The following is a 24,854-nucleotide window of genomic DNA, read 5'->3' on the forward strand; positions in this document are numbered from 1 at the left end:
TTCTTCTATGACCCCCTCCAACCTGGCCTCTCTCTCTGGGCCTGTTCGAGGCTCCCCCCTGCGCCCCACCCCTTCTGCACAATTATAAATATTCACCCCCTTCCCAGTTTCCATAGGGACCGACTTGCTTATTTCTACCGAGCGAGGTCCTTCCTGCACGGGTTACTGACCCCACTCCTGGGACCGTTTGCAGTTCAAGAAGTACAGGCGTGTTTGGAATCCTTGGGTCACAGACCAGCTTTCCTACCTGGGCTCCTGGGGAAATGGGGGTTCTGGAGCCCAGCATTGGGGCAGGCTTCCGGGGACAGTTCCTACGGTTCTGTCAGCGGTGTGCTGCCAAGGCTGAGATGCAGTGTACGATTAACAAGTGTTCCTCCAAGGGAGTGGGGAATTCTGAGGTCCGCCTGAGGTGAGCCAGACGTACTCCGCCTGTCCTGTGTGTCACTTAGGAAAAACATTGTTCACTGGCCCACCTTTCTCCCTCTGCAAATACAACACATACTATGAGTCTTTTCCTTTCCTCCCCTCTCCTCCCCTCCCCTCCCCTCCCCTCCCCTCCCCTCTCCTCCCCTCCCCTCCTCTCTACTCCTTTAATACTTCAGGGTCTTACTGAAGGTAAGGGCACCTCCTTTAAGGTCACCATTCTGAATATTTGCCGTCCCTCTGGCTGATTCTTACAATCTCAAGGCTAAACCGTGGGTGATCCCAACCCGACGACCCGCCAGGCGTCACATCTGTTTCCACAGCTCCTTCTCTGTCTGTCCTGCTGTTGTCCCAAACTGCGAGCAGTCTGGAGTGGAATGCAGCTTGCCCAGCTGCCCCCTTTGCCTGGGGGGGGGGGGGGGGGCAGGTTTTAGCTTTGAAGTGTCCCGCCTGGCCTAATGCCGTTTCCTGCACACAGAAAGCACCGTGTAGAGGTTTCATCTAATTTTAATTCTCCCACCTCTCTCTTCCGTAGACCTTCAAGCCTGTCACGGACTAATGCTGAAAAACTCGCAGGACTTTATACTTGAGCTCTGCCCCTCCCGAATGCCTCTCTGAGACTGTGACTTTCTGGGCTGATGGCCGTGTAACAAGGCAGGGATGTCCTCCAAGTGAAACTGGTCCAAAAAGCCGCAGCCAGGGCGGGGTGGTGGGTGGGGGGTGGGGGTGGGGGAACATCTGACATGCAGATAAACAGCGTCGCCACCTGGCAGAGTTGTCTTCTAAAACAGACAAGTCGTTCAAAACAAACAGCTTTCAATGCTCAGGTCCAAAAGGAAAAAAATACAGAATTGCAACATCAAAGTAGAAAAACAAGCTAACAGGAAAACAGAAGAAACCACCGGAAAGCCAATTATTGATCCATTCCATAAATATTTACTGAGCACTTACTATGTGAAAGAAGTGCCAACCCCTGCCTCACTGGGGCCCTCCTGCCAGGGGCCTGAGTGTCGGCTTTTAAACACTCAGGCTACTCAGCACTCAGCACCTCAGCTGGCTCTACCAAGTGTCTGGAGACCCACTTAGATGGGGGTCCAGAAAGGCCTCTGTGAGCAGATTGCAGTTCAGCTGCGACGGGAAGGGTAAGCCGGAGAGAGAGCACCCCAGGCAGGGAACGCCCCCAACACCAAGCTGCTGGCCGGGAAAGCCCCGCTCTTCTCGCACAAGTGACATAAATGAACACAGGTGACCTGCCAGGCCTCCCAGACTTCTCTTCCCCCGTCATCCCCACCCTTGTCCAGCCCACACCCACCCTAAGTGCCTCTCTGGTACCTTCCGTACCATCACCAGAATCACCCTTCTAACAAGCAAGCCAGCTCTGGTCAGGAGGAAAAGACGGACTCCCCAAGAAAGTAGCTATGAAGCACCCACTGTAGCCCAGGCACGGACCACTGGTCCAAGGAAGCCTACATTCCAGGGGGGAAGAAAAACGATTTACCAAAATGAATCACAGATCATAAAAGTGATGAGTAACATAAATGAGACGGAATAAAGTAAAAAAAAAAAAATGGTGATGAAATAGGGAGTGTCTTGATTGGAGGGGGCTGAGGGCGGTAAGAGATGATATCTTTTATGTTGGATGACCCAGGGGAGGCCTGAGTCATCTACAACTGGGGGAGGATTTGAGCTTCCTGGTCACAGATATGGAATATCACGGCACAGAGGGCAAACAGGTACAGCGTCCAGTTATAACAAACTGGCAAACGATGGAGTTTCCACGGAAGCACGATCGGCCACACGAGAGCCACGTGCGAGGGCTTTAGTAAGGAGGTTGCCGAAATCTCAGTAAGTGTCATGTTCCATCATGACCACAGCCAACACTGGGTGAAAAACGATAGTCACGTGAATGTAGACAAGTGTACGCTGAAGAAAGACTCAGGGAAGGAGCAAGCTGGCCCGCGGCCAGAGAGAAGTGGGAATGTACTGGGATTAAATTCTCTCTCCTGACCAGGCCAGTATGAACCAACTCTCATTTTTTAAATTCAGATTAAAAATCATTGTACCACACAAACACACATACACACACACACACACACACACGCACAAAACCATATTCCCTACTCTCTCACTCATTACTCATTAATTACTGAGAAGCTTTTGAAAATGAAATGTTTTCGGTTCAGAGAGTCTTGTTGTCCCTTAAGATTATTGTTTAGCTTTTTGTGATTATTGTTAGCTCTTTTTGTACATGGTCTTCAATCCTTGGGCACGTCTCACTTCATTCTGTTTCATAACTGGTTGGACCCAGTGACCTTCGATTGTCCCCAGGATCTTCCACATGCTGACTAGCTACGTCGTGTTCCTTGGGAGACGGTAAAACTAACAGATTGGCTGTTTCCTTGGGAAAGTGGTACATGTTCATGTCCCTTGGCACCGGTGGGCTCCCACGGTGTCCTGGAGTAGAGCAGCTGTGTGCTCTGGGCCCTGCTTTAGCGTGTGTCCTAAACCAGACGTCCCTCACACTCACGAGTCCATAACCCCATGGCACCGATTTCAGCTAAGGTCACACCCCTTCTGATGTGCAAACCAAACCCCACCCGTGCACGCGGGCACATCCAAGCCTGTCCCAGGATGACTTCCGTGAAGCGCTGGGCCCTTCAACACCCACTGCCCCAGCGCGTGTCAAATCACCCATCTCCTGTCCTGGCTCCTGCGACTGGTCTCCTTCCTGGTCTACGATGACCCAGACCCCACCTCTTCAATTTCCCTCGCTCACACAAAGCATTTAAGAAAGGAACAGATGCTGCGGAAGGTGAACGTCAGTGCTGAAGAGTAAGCACCTCGGTGGGACCGCACACAGCACCCCCCGCCCCCCACGCGCTTCCTCTGAGCAGCCTGGCGTCCCGGGGCCTCCCCTGAACTCTGTGCAGTCCCGCTCTCCACTGCCACGAAGCCCGTTACACACTGGAAGACTAGTTAATGGGCCTCTCCATACAAGAGACCACCTACTCTGGGTCTCCCTCTTTGCAACAAAGAGAAACAAGCGGTGACTTTAAACTTTCACTTCTTTTCTTCTCTGCTACAAACAGTGGAGCTGGATATCTCGGTCTACAAAGTAGCCACATCAAATAAGCCATTTAACCAGCCCACCAAAACGGAATCTGTGTTTCCTTTTTTTTAAAAAAAACCACCCAGACCAGCACTTGGCCCCACTCGTAAGTGTCTGTTTAAATCCTGTTGGTACAGATGCTTCTCTGCGTCTCTCTGCTCATGGCCCATGGAGACCGGGTTCCAGCCAAGCTTCCCTTCATTCACCACATCGAGGCTGAGCGCTCGATGTGCCAAGCACTTCATTTCCCTCTAAGACCAGTGCGCCTGCAGTTGAGAGAGGGGATTACTGTGCGATCCAAGTCCACTTTCGAGAAACTAAATGTCCGTATGTGTGTCTGGGGCCCATGAGGGCAGCTATCCACCTTCGTCTCGCGTCTGGGTTCCCCGGCCCCGCCCTCCTAAAACCCATCAGGCTCTGCAAACAGCATGTCAGAGCCAGAAGGAATGTCCGTGTCCACCTAATTCACCTGCCTCCTTTTGCAGATGAAGTCACGGAGGCCGACAAGGGCACAGTGGTTTCCCTCCGGAGTCGCACTTCGTAAGTCTCCAGGATACAAGGTCCCTCCCTGATGCAAGGAAGGGCTGCAGGAAGGGGCCACTGGAGAAGCAGAGTGGGAAGTGGGGGCGCACAGGTTCGCTGTGGGATCAAAGACCAGAAATCAAACTCCAGCAATGGCACTTACCACTCGTCCTCCGTCAGGTCAAAGCCAGCCAGCCTGTCCACGTCAGTTTACTCACCTGTAACAATGGGACAAAGAATTACAAGGAGTAAATACGTGCAATGCCTCACTTCTTGTCCTACCTGACGTGGTGTTTTCTCTGTTCCTCTGTTCAGAGACCCCGTCCCTTTTCACCGGGGAAAAGAAAAGATGCCCTTTCATCACCATCATGACACTTTAATGTCTGTCTCCCCCTTCCACCCCCGCCCCGGTCCTACACAAGCACACACACATACACATACACACACACACAGCACGCACCCCTCCCCACGGGCGTGGGCCACCCAGCCTGCTCACCAGCCCTAACAGCGGTGGCCACCGGGGACCCCACCAGGGGTTCTCTGTCCACTGCCAGGTCTGGCTCAGACCACCACCTGCCACATTGCACCCTCCTCCCTGGCACCTGCAGGCCCCAGCCAGGCTGCAATGCAGACACCACACTGGAGACGCTTCCTGTCTGGCTTTAATTAATTTCTTTGTTTCACTTGAAAAGACATCTTTAGCTGTCTAATCCACACTGTGCTTTGGCTGCGATACAAGCCTCTAAGTCAGCTGTAGAAAGTGGTTAACCTCTAATTCAGCGACAGAGGGGTGAGAAACGAGCCCCCTCAGCCCAGAGATCCAGGCTGGGGGTCTAGCCATGCCATAGAATAGTATTCAGCCTTAAAAGGGCAGGACATTCTGTGTTACCACGTGGATGACCCTTGAGGACGTGATGCTAAGTAAAATAAGGCAGACACAACAGGACAAATCCCGTATGATTCCACTTTTATGAGGGACCTAGAATGATGTACTTCATAGAGACAAGAAGTAGGATGCTGGTTGCCAGGAGCTGGGGGAGGGGGAGGGTGCATGGTACCAATTTTCTGTTTGGTGAGATAAAAAAGTTCTGCAGATGGATGGTGGGGACGGCTGCACCCCACGTGAATGAGCTTAATGACACTGCACTGTACCCTTCCACATGGTTCAGTTGGTCAATTGTATGTTACGTATCTCTTACCACCATAAAAACAATCTCAAAAGAAACCCTGATGCCCAGGTCCAGCCTCTGGAGGCTCTGATTGAATTGGTTTGCAGTGTGGTTTGGACACTGCAGATTTTTTTTTCTTTTCAAACTTCCCCGGTGACCCAGGGGACAGCCAGCAGTCATTTTCTGGGACCTATAGAAACCAGTAACAACCTGCAGCAACCACCTGAACCCTCAGTCAAGAAGAAGCCACGTTCAAAACATTGGGACATTTTGTGGTGTTTTTGATCCCACGGGCACCATCTCCACCCCCGCGAGATGAAATCAGGAGGGAGCCACCCAGTTCCCAGTTCCCCCCACAGGAAGGAAGTGGAGCTGACCTTCGCCCTCCATCCTGTCAGGGCGACGAGAGGGACTGGCTCCCATCATGCCTCATGCAGCTCCCGGGCAGGCACGACGTGGCGGCCGTGTCAGCGTGGAGACAATGACCCCGGCTACTTTTGCTGTTTTTAAAAGGTAGGATTTTTAAAAGACTCACACAAAGGTTTTTGCGGTTGTGTTTTGTTGTTGTTGCTGTTCATAGAAACAATATATAATCTTTAATCCTGGGAATTTCATTCTCTTGATGCCATTAAAACACTATAGTTGAAATAGTTGGTCATTTAAAAGCTTAGTGCGTATACATAGTTTTCCTTATGTTTTTTACTCTTTGGGTAGGGAAGGGGGGAAATAAAACCAGAAATAATAATCAGAAATTCAGAAATGATATTGGCTGGGTTTGGGTAGTCTAGCCTCAGACAGTCTGTTTCCTGGAACTGTCTAAGCCTTCTGTCTTTTTGTTTTTTTGACTGTTTGAGTAAAACACATACATACGCGTACACACACACACACACGCACACACACACACACACACACACTGTTGCTGCTCCTGGGGTCCTGGGAGCTGTATGGCGTGGGACACCGGAGGGCCAAGGGTCCCAGTAGAACAGAAACGTGAGCCTGGTCAGAAAGGAGGCTTCCTGCAAGGAGACAGACAGAGGTGGCAGCGTGACATGGCAGGCTCGCCCGCCCCTTCACATGTCTTGCCAGACAAACAGACTCTGTCTGTCAAGTTCCCTGAACTTTGAGCAAATGGGTGAGACGCCAAGAGAAGACCGGAGCCAAGTCCCGAGCAGAAGTCCTTCCATCTCCCAAGAGAGCTAAAGACGGGGGCCCCCCGAGGGGTCAAAGATGGGGCCCTGCCAATCACTGGGAGCACCTCCAAACTCAGAGCCATCCTCAGGGAACCACAGTCCAAGAGGCCCGCGGGTGGAAGCAAAGAGGACTCTTTCCTTTTTCAAAATACCACCACCAGCACATGCTGGAAGGTAACGGCGGATGTTTAAATAGTCAGGTCCACACCTGCGGGCACTTGGTGGAGAAAAGAGATCTTGTGAGTCGGCAAGCGTTCCTTCCTCCCCTTTCGCTTACACTTATTTGTGCTGGGGGAAATCGTCTTAAACAATTTCCTCTGGCTTGGAAGTTTTGAAACAGAGTTTGTAGTCAAAGCACCGTTTTGGTTGGGTTTGATATTGTTCCTCCAAGTTCATGGAGGGAGAAGGTGACTGTGAACTTGAGAGATGTCATGTCCTGGACGGACTTCCTTTAAATTTTCAAATACCAGTCCAGTGTTATTCACGCCAGTCACCGTGCTGTCCACACACCCTCAGAGCTTACTTATTTTATCACGGGAAGTGTGCACCTTTGGACCTCGGTCATCATAAGGGTCTCCAAGTCTCTATTGTGTAACACGAGTAGAAGCTGACTTCCTGTGGTCTCCTCTCTGTATTCAGAGAGGACCAGTCCTACTGCCAAAAGCCATTTAGAAGGGTTAGAATCCTCATTTTCATCTCCTCCAAGGTCCTAATTAAGGGACCCCTAGCCCCACCCCCTCCCCACCCACAGGTCCTCTCACTGCACAGAGGGTCTCACGGGAAAGTCCACCTTTCCCTCCCAGCCCGGTGTTGGGCCCCCCTCCCCCACCATCTGCCCCATCCTCACCCTGTGCCGTGTCATTGCCACGCTCAGCCATGTGCCCAGCTCACCCCCTTCCCATGTCCCCAACCGACCCTCCTCCCTCCACCAAAGTTGCCTCATAAACTGTCCAGGAGCCCAGCTGGATTGTCACTTAGTAGGGAAGGGGAAGAAAGGAAATGGGTGGATGGGTGAGGGCCTGGGAGGCAGGAAACTGGGAACGGACGCCCACAAGCAACTGAACCCACCACACTGGCAAGACGGAAGCGCAGCTTTCCAAGGCAGCTGGTCCCACACTTTCCCCAGACTCTCCAGCACTCGGCCAGGCCTCCTGAACCCTAGCCTGCTGCAAGTGGGACTTTATTCCCCTCTTAAGAGACGTCTGCCAGGAAGGCGCCTGGAAATGGGGCACGAAGAGAAATAGCTGTGAGTCAGGAGTGGCTCAGACCTCATTCCCCGCCTTCTCCTGTCTGTCTGTGTGCGACCCTAAGAATCACAGCTGCTTCCCGTATGCGATGCATGTAGGTCACGCCTGGCCTAATGTGCCCTGGACATTGGGGGATGCCAGAGGTTTCAGGGACTGTGCAAGTGAGAGGCAGACATCTTTCCGTTAAAGGGCCCACAGAGCCCCTTTGGGGTGCAATCCTTTCCCCCTGGAGGTGCACTCTCTCGGAAGGTGCTCACGGAGAATGCTCTAGAATATCCTCCATAAGAGGCAGGATCGAACACCACAGTGTTGTCATTGGGCTGCCTGACAAGTGCGTGCAGCCCCACCAAAGTGCCACCGGCTGTTCTTCCTTGTTACATGTGAGTGTTCAAAAATGAGGTCCTTTGATGTGACGGTCTCTCAAAACCTGAAATTTGGTCACTTCAGCAGTAGGGCTTCCGAAGCTCTGCACGTGGCACCGAGTTCACTGACTGTCCTCTCACTCTGTCCACAAGCCCAGGGCTTAGAATTGTGGGAAAAGGTTGCCATACCTGCCTCCCATTTAAGGTGCCCCTGTGTGCACACCTTTCTCATGCACACCACCTCGTCCGAGTGCTGCTACACAGTCTCCCCACACAATTCCGTCTCCTGCGCCCTCACCACCCCGGCTGTCACTTACGTCTTCCCTAGCCCACCTTTTCCATCCTGAGTTCTCTGACGCCCTTTCTAGCTTGCCCTGTCTTTTCTCCCTGCAAATACCATCACGGACCTCGGTCATTGGGTGCTTACCAGGTAGCTGAAGACTTAAAACAATCCTGTGAGGTATGTGTCACCATGATCTCTTCTTTTTTATCGTGGCAAAATAAACATAAAATTTTCCGTCTTAATTCTGTTAAATTACATGATTCAGAGGCACTTAGCACACTCACAGTTTTGTGCACCTATCGCCAACGTCTATTTTCAGGACGTTTACACACCCCAAGAAGAAACCCCGTACCCCTGAAGCACCTTCACAAAAAGATCAATGGACTCAAAACCCTGCCCTGACATAGGAAGATGATACTACAAAACGACAATTTATTTACTTTTAATAGAAAGCCAAATTAGCACACATCGGGAAGGCATTGGCTGTTTAGGTTGCCACTCTGATTGCTGAGGAAAAAGAGCTTTAAACTGCGTTGGGAGGGGGATCTAATTTGAAAGAAACAAATGGATTACATTTTCCTCATTTAGCAGTCAGTTAACTGTGACTCATCGTGCTATCCAAGCTCATGTGACCGGGATGGGAAACACAATATTGACAAGAAAATCCAGCCCTCAAGTCGGCAGAGGCCAGCCTGCCTCAGACTGAAGCTGCAGTGAGAATGGGCTTGTTTCCTGTTTTCTTTCCATAACCAAATGGCCGGCCGACCACGCCAGCGTTGACCACAGTGCCATCTACAATGGAGGGAAAGATACATTTCTCCCCTACAGTTGTTGAAACTAAATGATAATACAGTCATTCCCCCCTTATCCACGGGGGATATGACCCAACACCCCCAGGGGATGCCTGAAACCATGGAGAGTTAGTGGCTCCTAAATGTACTATATTTTTTCTGAAACGTCTGGCCATAACTTTGGCAATTTGAGGTGCGACGGCCAAACAAGCATGAATTTTTTTTTCCTTCTTCACATTTCACGGATTGACGTTTCTTTTTTCTGTAGGTCTCCGCAACATGAGCATACAATTTTGTTTCTTTCTGTATAGAGTTGGCAAGGTTCACCTTCTAGGTTCCTCTTTGGCAGGTCTGAATTGCCAGCATCCCTACTCTTGCTCTCAGGGCCATGATGCGTAAAATGAGGTGACTTGAACACAAGCCCTGCCACGTTGAGACAGTTGACTATCTGTTAGGTAAACACTGAGGAGACAGCAGCTATTACCGGCAAAGACATGGACCCATACAGAGAAAACCCTCCCCTCTCCATGCAGGGTAACACACAGGGGAGTTTGTTTACTCCAGGGGAAAATGTGGGCCCACTCACTCACAGTGCTTTGAACCAAAGCACCCAAAGGGAGCTGATGCTGCATTTGGCCAGTATTTATTTAGTATTCCCCAAGGCTGAGGACTGCTCCATCAGTATTGTATTGGGTAGACACCCACATGAGATTTAAGGAAGGAGAGCCTGATGTGGGGGGAAAGGAATTCCAGTGCAATGACAAGTGAATGGATTGGAAACGCAGTGTGCAAGGGAGACCGGCTGTGTATTTGAGATGCCCCTAAGTGCCTGCTACTTACCACTGCTTACAAAACATTGTAAAACCTCGAGAGATGCATGTATGAGGAAAAAGAAAAACTGAAATAGTAAAAGAAAGCACCTTAAAAATAGCAAATTACCAAACCCAACTGCTTGCATATTTTCAAGCTTTTTAAGTAACGAAGGAGGGAGACATTTAGAATCAGACAATTGAAAGAAGAGGGAAAAAAAAAAGTTCCAGACGATGGTACAATTACCAAACATATAACAAATTCAAAAGCGAGCACACACACAAAAAAAGTGTCATTTAGGAATACTTGAGGGTCTGTTGTCTTGAAAATCTTTGAGATCAGCGAAGCAGTGATTCAAAGAGACAGCGGGGCTCAAAATCAACTCATCTCTGCGAGCAGACTGATATTCAAAGAAGGAGCAGAAGTCTGCTAATCACACTAAAGAATTTGCTGTATTCAAATGGAATAACAGCAACTTGAACGGATGCCAGGGCAATACCAGTTTTCCAAGGAGGAATAAAGGGAAAGCTAGGAAATTACAGCGTCTTCATCTCAATGTCTGTAATTTGCAAAATAATGGAAACAATCGTAGGGTAAGTTTGCCAAAAGCATTTACAAATGAGTATCACTCCCATTCATCAAGCGGGAGATAACCGGCAAGGCTGGAGAGAGGACTGGGGTTTAGGAATCTTTTTTTTTTTTTTTTTTGACGGGGCTACGACACACTTAATAATTACATATGACTTATTTTACTTTAATGTCCAGATTATTTTTACATAGTAGCTCCTTGTACTGGGCCCATGGGAGGAGAGAGTAAAATAAAAAGTAAAAGGAAGAAAAGCAAAGGACTCTGTGCTGCATCCATTATTGGGGACGTGCCTCTATATATTCTTTCCCTTCAGATCAAACGGTGACATGGAGCTTGCAGGGAAAGTCAGAAATCCGAACAAACCATCCTCCTAGGATTGAATCAAAACCACCTGAGGTAGATTTATTCCTGAGGGTCACCAAGGCGGGTTCTTCTGCGTCCTCTGCCAGACCCTCCTCTTTCTTGAAACATCCTGCTTTGTGGACACTTGGCTGCAATTTAAGTCCATTTTCTATTGTCCAGTCTTCAGTGCAGACCGAACGGCTGGACAGCATTCTCCTAATGTTGGAAAATCTGCGTTCGGTCACCGATTCAGTGACCTTGACCACCCTCTTTTTGCATTGGTTTTATATTAATTCCTGCTGATCTTCTCTCTAGTTGTTCTAACCATTATTGAAAGTGGGACATTGAAGTCTCCTACTTACTGTCAAATTGTCTATTTCTTCCTTCAGTTCTGTTAGTTTTTGTTTCAGTGTTTTAGAGTTCTGTTCTTAGGTGTATGCCTGTTTATAATTGTTAGAGCTCCTTGAGGGATTGACCTTTTCATTATTATAAGATATCTTTTGTCACTAATAACAATTAAAATCTATTTTGTCTGATATTAATACAGCCACCCCAGCTCTCTTTTAGGTGCCATTTGCCTCAAATATCTGTTCCCATCTTTTACTTTCAATGTATTCATAACCTTTGAATCTAAAATGCGTCTCTTTTAGACAACAAACAGTGCGATCATTTTAAATACATTTTTCCAGTTTCTGCTTTTTAATTGGAGAGTTTAATTCTTTTGCATTTTAATGTAACTACTGATAAGGAAGGAGACTGCCTGCTGTTTTGCTCTTTGTTTTCTGTATGGCTTATATCTTTCTTATCCTTCAGTTCTTCCATTACTGCATTCTTTTATGTTAGATAGTTCCTAGGGTCCCATTTTAATTCCTTTGTCATTTATTTTACTACCTATTGAGATTATCCAGTCTGCGGAACAAAAGGAAAAAAAGAATGAAGCAAAAAATGAATACCGTCTTGGAAACTTATGGGGCACTATCATATGCATAATGCCAGCCCTAGAAGGAGAAGAAAAGAGAAAGGAACAGAAACAAATATTTGAAAAAAATAATGGCAGAAAACAAAAATTTGAAGAAAAACGTTATTTACACATCCAAAAATCTCTATAAACTCCAAGTAGGATAAGGTCAAAAAGAGCCACACTGAGACACATCATATCTAACCATCAAAAGACAAAGACTCTTGAGTTTAAGAGACAAATGACTCATCCCCTGAATAAGATTGACAGCTGATTTTTCATCAGAAAACATGGAGGCCAGAAAGCTATGGGGCGATGGCTGCTCAAATCTATTAAACGCTTCTAGTGATTTTTTTATTTCAGTTACTGTACTTTTCAGCTCTAGAATTTCTATTTTGTTCTTTTTAAAATATAATTTCTCTCTTTTTATTGATCTTCTCGATATGATAACACTTCATTCTGATATTTTTCCTTTAGTTCTTTATATATGGTTTCCTTTAGCTTTTTGAACATATTTCAAATCGTTCATTTAAAGTCTTTTTCTGGTGAATCCAATATCTGGACCTCTTCAGGGACAGCGTCTACTAATTTCTATTTTTCCTGCATGTAGGACATGTAATCTTTTTTATCCTTTCATGCTTTATAATTTTGGTTGAATATTGGACATTTTGAATATTGTAATGTGGCAACTCTGGAAATCAGATTTTCTCCTCTCTCCAAGGTTTGTTCTTTGTTGCTTATTTTACTTACTGTTGTTTATTTGTTCAATGACTTTTATGACCTAACTCTGTAAAGTCTGTATTGTTTGTCAAGTATGGCCACTGAAGTCACTGTTTTGTTAGATTATTAGTCAGCTAATGATTAGACACATATTTCCCTAAATGCCTGGGACCAAAAATATTTCAAACTTTTTGCCAAGGGGCTGGGTGTGTGTGTGTGTGTGTGCGTGTGTGTGTTGAGGCATGCTTTCAACACTCAGCCCAGAAGTGTACAAATGTGTCTTAGCTTTCATTTTCTCACTTTCTTCTTGTGCAGAGGCTCAAGGTCAGCCAGAGGTCAGATCCTAGGACGTTCTCGAGCATACATGGCATTCTAGATTCCTAGGAATGGGTGTGAGCTTTTTAAAGCCTTTATGGACATCTCATTTACCAGGCTTTCCTCCCAAGCTTCTTAGTTTATGCCAACTGCTACTGGTATCTATAGCCTCAGGTAGCAGCAACTCAACCATTTGCCTGTAAAATGCTCCAGAAAAATGTCCCCCTCCCTGCTAATAGCTTTTGAACTGGGCCAGTTCCAAATCTGGGCAGATAAAGACAAGTCTTTCTAGTTGGTCTTCCATGGAGCCACCAGATAAAAAGAAAATAATTACAATTCTTTGCAAATGAGTCCAGTCTGTCCCTCTGGCAGTAAGAATGCAGGTTGTTCCTTTCAAGGCGACCTCTGAGCTGGGGTGTGGTGCGCGGGCCTGGAGGAAGTTAAAATTCCACAGAGCTCACTGTTCTCCCTGAGATGCAGCATTTTCCCCGAAGAAGTACTCCCTGGTGGCTGCAAGCCTGTAGTTCATTTCCAGGGTTCGGAGAAAGTTGATTCTGACCGTTTTTGCCAGGTTTTGGGGATTTTTTTTTCCTTTGCTTTGATAGAGGGGCAGAATATTGGAATTCCTCTCTCTACCATTTTCACTGACATTGCTCCTCTCTGTAGACCCTTTTGTTATTTCTTCGTAAGACAATTGTGTGATATAATTTTCCATTGAAAAAGTTGACAGATAATTCAGTCTTTCCTTTAGCATAGTTGACTAAACTTAAAAAAAAAAAAAAAAAAAGGATGGTTTAGAAAGATTTCTTGCAGCCTGTGAGCCATGCCACATTTCTAACTTCCTCCAGCTTCCTGCTCAGGCAGGTCTTCTTGCTGGAGCCAGCCTTCAGAGAATGCCAGCTGCCTGATCACAGTTGGAGTGGCTCCTACACCTAATGCCCTGGCAGGGAGATAAGGCTTGGTGTGTCCTGGGACCCTTCCTCTCCCCTCTGCTCCTGTCCACGTGGGGCAGGCCCTGGGGTTGAGGGGAAAACCCGGAAGCCTGGACTTTCGTGTACCCTGCACAGGGCCCAGCACAGCCTGAGTCTCATACCCTCTTTAGGGATCACAAATAGGGTCCCACAGCTCCCTGACAACCGCCAGAGGCAAGTCGTCACAGGAGGCGAGGTAGATGTGTAGGTTGTGCTGACATTCTCCCGACACCTCTCACGCCTTAGGACCACCAGCAGGGCATATACAAAATAGGTACAAAACTAACTATACAGACAACCCAAATACCCACCATTCGATGGCTGAATAAACAGCATGTGCTCTAGCCCTACCAGGAATGATTTATTATTCCGCTATAAAAAGAAATGATACAGGCTGCAACATGGGTAGACCGTGAAAACATTATGTTAAATGAAAGAAGCCAGTCACACACGAGCACATGTTCTATGATTCCACTTATATGTACGATCCAGAATGGGCAAATCTGCAGAGACAGTGAATAGCTTAGTGGTTGCCTGGGTTTCAAGGCTTGGGGGTGGGAAAGAGGAAGGTGTGCTAATGGGTTCAGGGTTTCTTTCTGAGGTGATGAAAATACGCTAAAATTAGAGCATGCACGACTCTGTGACTATACTGAAATCCACTGACTTGTACAGTTTAAAGGTATCGTTTGGTGTTGTGTGTGGGATATATCTCAATAAAGTTGTTAAGAATTATGAATACACAGGGGGACCCCGCGGCCAGGGCAGCGTGCCTCGGGCACATGCTAAGCTGAGCTCTGAGCTGAGGCAGGGCCCCCAGGCTTCAGCTGCTCTAGCTCTTGGAAACCTGCCTTTGCTACGCACCGGCCAGTTTTCTCTCTCCTTTCAGTGATCTGCTCCTGTCCTCTCCTCTTTTCAGTTCTCTATTTCTCTTCTTTCCTTTCCTTCCTTCTTCCCTTCTTTCCTTTTTCCCTCCCACCCTCCCTCCCTCCCTCCTTTCTTTCTTTCCTTCCTTCCTTCTTTCCTTCTTTCCTGCTTCCCTTCCTTCCTGACTCATTTCTTGGGAACAAGCTCACCGTTTCAGGTGAAGGGAGGTGGCATGGAAGGAGGCACCCACATTTCAAAAAACGTATCGATACACGAGCAATAGCTCCTCAATGTAACAACAACAGAAGTATCAACCCACTCTTTTCTGCCCTTGATCTATGGGCCCTGGTCCTGACGGTGAACCTGGTGGCAGCAGCCAGAAAAATCAGAGTTGGCCTCAGAAGCAGACACCCACCCTCAGAATCCTATCCGAGGGACACCTCCACTCATGGTTCCACCCCAGACCCCACTCTGTGGTTCAGAAGTCCCCTGTGAACACACACAGACGTCTGACTCCTTCATAGTCATTTCCAGAACTGTGCCCATGCCGTTCTTTAGACAACTTTGATTTGGTTAGCTTGGGGCTGACTCATGGACATCTACAGAACTAGAACATTCTGACGCAGGGAAACCTATCATGAGTGAATTCCTATCTTGAGTTGGGCGCGTAGTCAGGGTGGGTGGGTATGTGAGTCTTCCAGTGCTTTTGGAACCTGAAGATCCTTTCTGAAATGAGAACCCTCTCCCGTCCTCTACCGGGCTTATGATTCAGGCTTTCGGGTGTGAGTTTTCTCAGAGCCGGGACCAACGTGGATCTGCGTGTGTTCTAACTTGGCAGCAATCAAAGGAAGCTGTCCCTGTGTATTTATAACCAGAGCCCACAAATGGCGTGAACCGCCTTGGGCGGTGTAATGCTTTAGTGTTTCTTCCTGGACTCAATGAATCCTTGAACCTGTTTCAGCCAGAAGGACAGCCTGTGGGTCGCAGAGGGCGAGCAGGAGGCAGGAAGCCGGCACCGGCCACCGCGGGGTTCCCCACAAGGTGTGTTGCCACCTGAGCCCACCAGCTGCGCTCCCACCAGGCTCCTGGTGCCTGAGAGTCACCTCGGCGGCTGCGAGCAGGGTGGGCGCTGGTGCAGACGCAATTGGCCACATTGTCTCCCTGTGATTATTTGGGAGCAGAGGGAGCCGTCTCTGATGGGGGGGCACATTCACCAGGAGGGCTCCTTGGTGCGGGCCTCGCGGGGCTGGGCGCTGGCAGTTTTTGTTGTGGAACAAAAGCCTGACTCCCAGCTGTGGCGCCAAAACCTGGCTCACACTGTGCGAGTAACTGACAGCTGGGGAGCCTGGCGCAGGGGCGGCTCCTCCAATAGCGGTCGCCGCTGTCTGCAGCCCCGCGTGTTTACAGCGAGGCAGCGACGGGGAAAACCAGGACCTGGAGCGCTCGGAGTGGGCGAGCGCCCCGGGAGGACAGGGGAGGCCGCGCGGGGCCCGGAGCCGGCCTGCCGCTCGTGCTGTGAATTTACCTGGTTAACACCTGCGAGAAATTTCCCCGGCGCTGCGTTCCTTCTGGCTTCCTCTGCACAGTCCCAGGGCGATGAAGCAACGGAGAATGTGTCCCCATCACTGATGGATCACCACTGAAGTCCTCAGTCCCCTGCCAGGTACTCTGAAGTGACACAAAGGTGAGAGAAGCTGAAGGAGTGATGGCTTATCTGTTAGAGATTTGCAAACCTTCTAGCAAAATGTCACAGCCGTGTCCCTAACCAGGACTCCTTAAACACGGACTTGCGTGCGCTGGCTCTTGGGCAGCGAACCCTGTAAGGACAGAGAACATGTCCCCGCCTTGAGTAGTGAATGTTAACATAGCAGAGGCAGGTCTCAGAGTGTGACTTGCAAAATGAATGTGCAAGATCTGGGTTTGTTACATGCCTGGAGAAGAAGAAACACATCCACGTGGACACCAGGAGATGGAAAAGCATCCAGCTTGGGGGGGGGGGGGGGGAGAGGAAGTGAAATGATTTCCAGTTTGTAGTGTCTGGGTCGGAGGCAGTCGGGCTCAGAGGTCGAAGGGCAGCTCAGGAGTCCGCACACCTGAGGGCCTCCGCTGCTGCTGCACCTGTTGGTTGTGTGATTTTGGACAAGCCTTTTCTGGGCCTCCATTTTCTCATCAATAAAGTGGAGGTAAAACATCCAGATTTGCTGTGAAGATTTAAGGGGGTAATCTGTGTAACATGGCTAGCACTTAGAAAGCACACAATAAGCAAATGTGGTTATTTGTTGCCAGCACATGATGGAGAACTTTCCAGAACTAATGGCGTGATCATAGCTACATTCTTCCTCATGAAGAGAAAAGCATTTAGGACTATACACCGGGCACATTTGAGCACCCAATTAGTGTCGGTGATACTGCTGCTGAAATCAGACAAATCTTGGCTCTGCCAGTTACCAGTCGTGCTTCTTCGTCTCTCTTTGCCTTAGTTTCCACATCTGTAAAATGGGTATGATAAGAGTATCTGCCTTATAGGACTAGGGAGAGGATCAAATGAGATGACGCGGGTAGAGAAGCTGGCACTCAGTAAGTGCCAGCTATGGTTATCACCTGATAATGCATCTTATGGATGATCATTCCAGAAACTGTCCTGATGATAGATTTTTTTTTTTTTTTTTTTTGCAGTATAACTTAAGGACATGAGGCGAACGATATTTTCCTTAGGAACATGCCCTGTCTGTGCTTCTCTTCCCTCAAGAGCTGGGTCCTCTCCTTCTCTCTAGGCTCCTCATGGTCTTCAGATGCTCCAGTTGCCCTGGACTCTGCATTCTGACGTCAACCAGGGACAGTGGGGTTGGTATGTAGGAGGTGGTGGGACAAGCAGTTCCCCCTTCGCTTTTGCAGAGACAAGAGAAAACAACTGCTAGGTATCGCTGCATCCACAGTGAGAAAAATGGAAGATGGTCAGGCTCGCTGCTCCCTGCTCTGCCCTCCTTCACCCATTTTTACACTCCTTACAAAATGCAGCCTCTCGTTTCTTTTTCATATTAACAGGCGTAACAATAACAACAACAGAAAGAAATTTACAACTAGCTTTTATGGAACCCTAGGGGCATTTCTATCGGCAGGTGCTGAGGTCTCATTATATGTGCCGGCTTCCCAGACTCTTCTAATAGGCTGCTGGGGTTAATTCAGGTACTTCTCCCCTCTGGGATAGCCTGACAATAAAATAAACATAGGAACTAAAATGGGGTAGTTCCTGGCGGTGCAGGGGATGGATGAGACGCTTCTAAGGTCTTATCACCGTGGCAAGTGGCTACCTCGCTGGACAGAGCAGTGACCTTTCCATCATCACCGAATGCACTAGCAGATGAGCCATTCATATGCTCATATTCGCTTTCCTGTTAAGTGTGTCAGAGGGGGTCGGTTCAGTATTTTGAAAACCATTGCTTATTAGAGATATTATCATGATGCTGCTGATGATTTAAAGTCAGAAATATTTCTCTTCGCATGAAAGGATAAACCAAGGGTTGTTAACTAAAATACACACAGGAAAGCATGTAATCAGTAACTAAGTCAAGGAGAATCAAATCTGAACACGGAATTTTAAGAATTCATCCCAGCAATCACACATCTCATACTACAAGGAAATTATCATATCAGATAAACATATAAACAAAATAATGGAGGCTGAAAAGAAACCTTGATGGAAAAAATTTTTTTTTTTATGGAAAACAAGAATGGAAGGAAAGTGATAAGGGACGAAGCCCAGCAGAAGCTGTCAGTACAAACGTTGTCCAGGGGGAAAGAGTGATAAGAACTTGTAAATAAAATCAGCAAAGAAAGGAAAGAAAGAGCTACAGGTAAGTCTATAGCTTTGGGAAGAAAATGGGAAGACATGTGAAAACAACAAAGTACTTACAAAAAATACGACGGTCGGATTTTTAATGTCGAAAACACATACAAGTGGAAAGGAAAACCCAGACTCACAGGCATGTGGATAAAGGCTAAGAAGAAAATGCACACAAAGTGAAACGAAACTTGAACACATGGGGAAAGACTTTTCTTTCTTAATGATCAAAAAAATAAATTAAAACAAAATGAGATTTTATGGGACATTTATCCAAGTAGCAAAGAGGGAAAGATGGAAAGAGTGAGATATGATAAAAGCAAAGCAGAGAACAGGAAACCAGCCCCTTTATCATGGTTGTCAGAATGTAAACTGAGGCAACGCCTCCAGAAAGCCTAGTAAAATGTACCCTTTGACGACTGATTCCACTTCTGGCACTGAAACTAAGGAAAGAATCCAAAAAATGTATAATGCTTTCTGTACAAAATAGCAAGGCATGGTGAAATCATGGCACCATGGCTTGACAGAATAGTCTCTAGTAAAAATTGTGCTATGAAAAATTTTTACTCTTCATTTTAAAATGCACTAGGCAGCATTTGAATACATTCTAGTTTAAAAGCCCCAAAATGCAAAAAGTAGGAAACTCTCTTTGCCTCTTGCCTCAATCCCATTACCTCTCCCAAGGTTGGAAGGTATCCTTCAGACACTGCACCATCTCTCTCTATCCATCTTTCCATCTGAAATCCTACTATGTGCAAGGATAAAGCACGTTTGTGGGGTTTTGTTCTAAACACAAATGAGATCACGTTTGAATATTACTTTATCACTTAAAAATTTACTTTTCACTTAAAAATTTGAACTCTTTACAGTGACTTCCTCTTTCGAGCCACTGCATAGTAGCTCACACATTGTCAGAGACATGTGTTTTTTTAAACCATTCTCCTTTTGATGAATATTTACTCTGTTTTCAATATTTTGCTGTTAAATCCTGTGCTGCATCAAATACCCTGTCTGTGTTTCTTTGTGCTCGTGTGCCATGTTTTTCTAGGCTAGCGAGCTCGAGGTGGAATTGCTGGGTCAGACGGCAGACGCATTTTGGAGTTATAAAAGTATTGCCATAGTATACATAAGTATCTATTTGTCCATACTCTCCGTAACACTGAATGTTATCAAAGCTTTAAAATGTCTACCAGTCTGATAGGTGAACAGTATACTTAATTGTTTTAATAATACTGAATTGGATGTATTTTGCTGTATATGAATCCTTGGTGTTATGGGGGAAAATGTCTTCTAATTGTCTTTCACCTATTTTAAAACTTTTCAATGTTGTCTGTGTCATAAAGTTTAAAGGTTTTTTGGGGTCCAATTTGTCAACCTTTTGCTATGGCTCTGACTTCATGTGCTGTTGAAAACAGCTGTCATTCCCCAGAGATGATAAAAATATTCATGTACATTGGCTTGTAATCGTTTCATGATGTATTTTTTTTCCTACTAGCTCAAAAATCCATCTACAAGTTATATTGCCACGTGTGAAAGAAAAGCTTACATTATAAAACCAGGTGGAAACATAATACATAACAAAAAAAGAAATGATGCGTAGAAAAGAAATAAAAATAAATATACGAAACAATCACAGTGGTTGTCTTTGGGTAGAGAGATTAGATGTGATTTTTTTCTCCTTTGAATTGTTGGTATGTTTCTTTCAGATAGTATTGGTTATATGTATAACACCTTTTACGTTCTTCTGTCTCTTACAGTATCTATCCTTTTTCCCCTTAACCTCGTAGTTTGAAAGGTGGCCAATCACAGCTTTCCAATCATGTGCGCTCATGGTCCAGACTGGACCAGCCAGGGTCCTTCTCTGAGATTTCTTTAACTGCTACAGGAGGTCAAGGACCCCCTGTCCCTGGTCACAAGGGTGACAGACAGGTGTGTGGCCAGGGCTGTCTCTAGCCCTGGCTCTAACGGACCACGTAATGAAACAACTGACACACACACACTCAGAGACAGAAGGCCACACATCACGTGAGCCCTGGATCTAATTTTCCCCGAGCTCAGGCCCATCTGTGTCTGAGTTACCGAAGCTGATAAATCCCTTCCCTTCTTTTTTCTTTAGGATGAGTAGGATTTCAGTTACTTGTACCAGAGCTATAGGAAAAGGGAGATGAGAGAAAAGCTTCAGAGATAGGAAAATACCATTAGTAGGACGTAAATATATACACATTTTAGACTAAGGCAATCCTCTTTGTGGAAAGGGACATTAACACATACAAGAAAAACAGCAACTATTTGCTTTATAGCCATTAGAAAATCGTATTACCGAAGAGATAACTAGCAAAATACGATAGCAGCAAGCATATGCATAATTTCATAATTTTTGTACTCCCAGCAAAGCAGGGAAGGCCAATGAAATTAAAGGTGATGTTATAGGAGCAGAATGGCAGTCCTAAGACATGGCACCTTAGATTGCCTTAGAAGAGATACCTATAAATAAACATATATACATTTGCAGGCAAACATATTAGAGTCCACCTGTGGATTTTAATAATGGGCATTTGGCTTAATTTTAAAACATGCTTTTGGGTAACACCTTATATCATGGAGCTCAAGAGTTGAAAGACCTTAAAGAGTGCACCTCATTCATTTTAGAATTGTGAGCCCTGCAGAGATTTGGGCACTTAACTAGTGTCACGTGACAAGTAATCCCCAGAGCAGGATTCGAACCCAGCTCTCTGGGATCCAGTCCAGTGGTCTTTCTACTGCTTTTCAAGTGCCAAGATGAGACGACTTAAAGTGACCAGGAAGCAACAAAGACAAAATCTCTTTCTCTGTACACACACACACCTCAAAACAGCAAATATGTGTTACCTAAATAAGGAAGTAATTCTATCATTTTTATACTCGCTACCAAAAAAAAAAATCTAAGTCTGAGAGGTATTTTAAAGAACTGTGTTGAAAGTACACTGTCTTGTTAAAGAAGGTTGAAGTTAATTGCTCATGGAAGAAACATTTCTCTGGGTGGAGGTTTATGCTTGACTCACACAGGTTTTCAGCCTAAAGTTTGTTATAGTTGAGTGATTTCTTAACCTTAATCTATTTTTCATGCGCTGGGATGACAGTCATCAGCTGAAGCCATTTCTAAGTTTCCCAGAAGTGTGGAAAAACTAAGCTAGTCATACTTGTATAACCTATTTAAAGGGCAGAATTCTACCTTCAGTTTTAAAATAATTTTTAAGAGGACCCGCCCCTTGCAAGCACATTGAAGAGCTACGACTGTTGCTGGTGGGTTAGTTTGTTGTCTTTTCCTGGCGAAGGTCATTCACACCTCACAATTTGGGGAGTGTGATTATTATATTTCTGAATCTTGAATTTAAAAACAACTGAACCAAAGGTCAAATGGAGCCTGGTTTTCTCAGTTCATACAATTTCTCAGTTCATACCAAAACAAACAAACAAAAAAATGTGTGGGGTGTCTTTGGGGTTCAGAACTCAGAGGCTTAAGAATCATTTAGAGTCAGAAGAAACCTGGCTGAGGCAGCCAGCTGCTCTGTGGGTGTGGAACGGTACTTACTCCAACGTCCATTCTTGGTTCTCCTCAACACTTCCCAAACCAGGCGGCCAAAGCACGCAGGACACAAAGAAGAACAGATCCTAAAAGGGAGGAAGATGGAATCCATTACACTGCCTGAAACTGCCGCTGCCGCAAGTTTTCATTCAAATTTCACAGTACACTCCTTACTCTTCTCATGTTTGTTTTAATATATTTCCAGTATTAATTATAAATTGATAGCATAGAACAATAAATGCGTGGCATTATAAATAAGTAAAATTGTAAATAATTGTAAGTAAAATATAATTACAGTAATAAATAATTACGTATACTAAATATCAATATTCATTTCTTTATATTACAGCTCCAGCGCTCTCTCACCCCTCTCCCCCACCCCCCGCGTTATTTTCTCTATAGCATGTATTGCATCTACAGAATCATACCATTTGCTTATTTTCTCTGGTTATTGTCTACTCCCCTCCCTGATGAGAGCTAGTTTGTTCCCTGCCGCACACCAGTGCGAAGAACAAGGCCTGGCACATAGATGGCGTAATAAATACATGTTGCAGGAATGACGGAATGTTTTAGATGATGATGTGTTAAATCGGAGTGTCTGGAAGATGCACTGGCTTACAGGCGCGCCTCCTTCTCGGTGGCAAGTGTGCCCCGTTTGGAGGTACAAGTGTGTTATGTTTCAGCCACGATTCCTACCCACTTGCTTGGCATCATGAGATATTCCTTGACTTCTGAGCCCATAGCATGAGTGCAACGCGCGTCACGAGCCCGTAGCTTCAGTCATTTCTTGATTCCTGATGAATTAGGTCATTTGATTTCAATGTCCTCTATTTCATGAGGCTGGTCTTCTGTGGCCTGCACATGCCTGGCTAATGCTGCTTTCACTGCCCGTCTCGACCCTCCTCACCCCTCACAGTGCAGCCTGGCCCAACCGCTTCTGGGACCTTAGCCTTCACTTCGTGGTCTCAATACCAAGGCCAGTCTTTCTAGGGCCAGAGAATAGATGTGTGTGGGCCAGATCTGGCCTGAGAGAAAAAACAAGCTGACTTCAAAGTGTATATAGGAATTCTGAAAGAAAGTACAATGGTGTAAATTAATACTTCTTCTGCTAACCCATGAATACCAATCATGGACTCGCTTAAATCCGTCTTTCTTCTCAGTTCTCAGGAAAACATTTACTTTCTTTCATCTGTGGCAACTGCAGACATGAAAAGCTTTATCCTTGGCCTGACCACAGCCCCTTGATGAGATGTAGTCGGGCTTTAAAAGCATGTTTTTGCTAGTTATTGACAGTTCTGGGCTTACTTACGAGTGAGCCAACTTGTTATGTTTAGAGAGTATCCCAAGCTACCTTGTTTATATCAACACATTTAACGTAACAGGCCAGGTACTCCTCTAAGCCGATTACACATATTCACTCCTTATTCTACAAAACAACTTTACTATTACATAGATACTACCGTTATCTCTATTTAACAGATGGGGAAACTGAGGCACCACGAGAGGATAAGTAAGGACATGTATGTAGCTGCTCGGTTCCAGAGCCGGGATTGGGACCCAGGCCTGGCTCCTGAGACCCTGGGCTTAACTACTAACCCCCTGTGTCACAGGTGTGTCCTCGTTGACCACAGCACCTGTCAGGCAACCCCTGCATCTGATCTTTATTCTTCTGGTCAGAGAAAGACCCCGCTGCCTCGCTCTCAAATCATCTCCCAGTCCAACCACGGTAAAGGAATTGCAATCGGGCTGAAACCACTTCAGTGACCCTTCTCCATTCTTTCATCCAACACACCTGTCTCTTCAAAGGCCCCAGTCGTTTTCGCTCTCTGAATTTTTTAAATGGAATATTTACGAATGAAAAATTCAACCGCTACATGCCATGATCTGAAGGGAGTCTAGGGAAGAGGGAGCCAGTGCTGCTCTCTGGAGGGGTCGGGGGAAGGAGTGTTGTGGAGAAACTGGGTGTGGAGAGGTCACTTTTGTCGAACGTTTGTAGGAGCTTTGGGGATGGAAGGGGAGGAGAGCATGCCAGAGACATTTCAGGCAGAACAGTGGAGGTGACTGCTGGGCATCTGCCTCCAGGGATTCGGGAGAGAAGGGAGTTAATATGGTCCCGCTATTTTTGGGCCTGAGTGATTCTAATGAGCGTGTCATTACCTGAAATAGGTCTAAGAGGAAGCTAATCGGATTCAGGGAGAACAAAAAGTTCCTTTTAGAATCTTTGTCATCATCCCCGTGGAAATGTTCAACAGTTGGAAGACACCGTAAGTGCGCATTTAATGAGCGCCCTTCAAGTGCCTCCCAGGGCACATGTTAAACCTCCACCAGTAATTACAGGGAAAGGGCGCTGAGCTGCGAGGCCATCTTCACCGAGGCGCCTGCCAGAGCGCCGGGTGAGTTAGAACGGCCCCCAGAGGAAGACCGGGCCATGTGACCTGAATGTAAAGCGCCTACTCCATAGCCTCCCCCCAAACAGTGGCAAGTGACTTTTCTTTGTCACACCTCAAAACCCTCAGCAAGTGACAGCGTCATTAGTGATGCGGCAAACTGGTTAAGTGCTTGGTTTCCAGACTTGTTCTTGCCTCCTACTATTTTTTTATTTTTTTTTAATACCAGCTCGAGCAGTGTTAAGCCCCCAGTCCTGTCTGTGTCTCGAAGGCCGCGGCAGTGCCGGCAGCCCGCGCACACACCGGATGCAGAGCGCAGAAAGCTTCCCAGGCTGCAGCCGTTGTAAGCAGGCGCTCCCGGTGGAAATGCAGAAATGACAGCCGAGACCGGGGACT

At 46.6% G+C, this 24,854-nt stretch overlaps 2 long non-coding RNA genes across 4 annotated transcripts; one reads left to right on the top strand and one right to left on the bottom strand.

Moving 5' to 3' along the window:
* Nucleotides 1–586: 586 nt before the first annotated feature.
* On the bottom strand, nt 587–24,739 carry LOC141568619 (uncharacterized). 3 transcript variants are annotated; one of them, XR_012491791.2, is made up of 4 exons: nt 22,500–24,739; nt 22,078–22,157; nt 16,191–16,333; nt 587–4,171 (listed from the first exon to the last, which is right to left on the bottom strand). It is a non-coding gene; the product is annotated as an uncharacterized LOC141568619 (long non-coding RNA). The 3 variants fall into 3 exon arrangements; XR_012491790.2 differs by lacking the exon at nt 587–4,171 and adding an exon at nt 8,152–13,595; XR_016021667.1 differs by lacking the exon at nt 587–4,171 and adding an exon at nt 8,152–13,595 and having other exon boundaries at nt 16,191–16,482.
* Nucleotides 5,480–17,509, top strand: LOC148757622 (uncharacterized). The gene is made up of 2 exons (XR_016021668.1): nt 5,480–5,736; nt 17,342–17,509. It is a non-coding gene; the product is annotated as an uncharacterized LOC148757622 (long non-coding RNA).
* Nucleotides 24,740–24,854: the final 115 nt, after the last annotated feature.

Source organism: Rhinolophus sinicus, chromosome 7 (assembly GCF_057876585.1).
Source record: "Rhinolophus sinicus isolate RSI-liver-muscle chromosome 7, RSI-T2T, whole genome shotgun sequence".
NCBI lineage: Eukaryota > Metazoa > Chordata > Mammalia > Chiroptera > Rhinolophidae > Rhinolophus > Rhinolophus sinicus.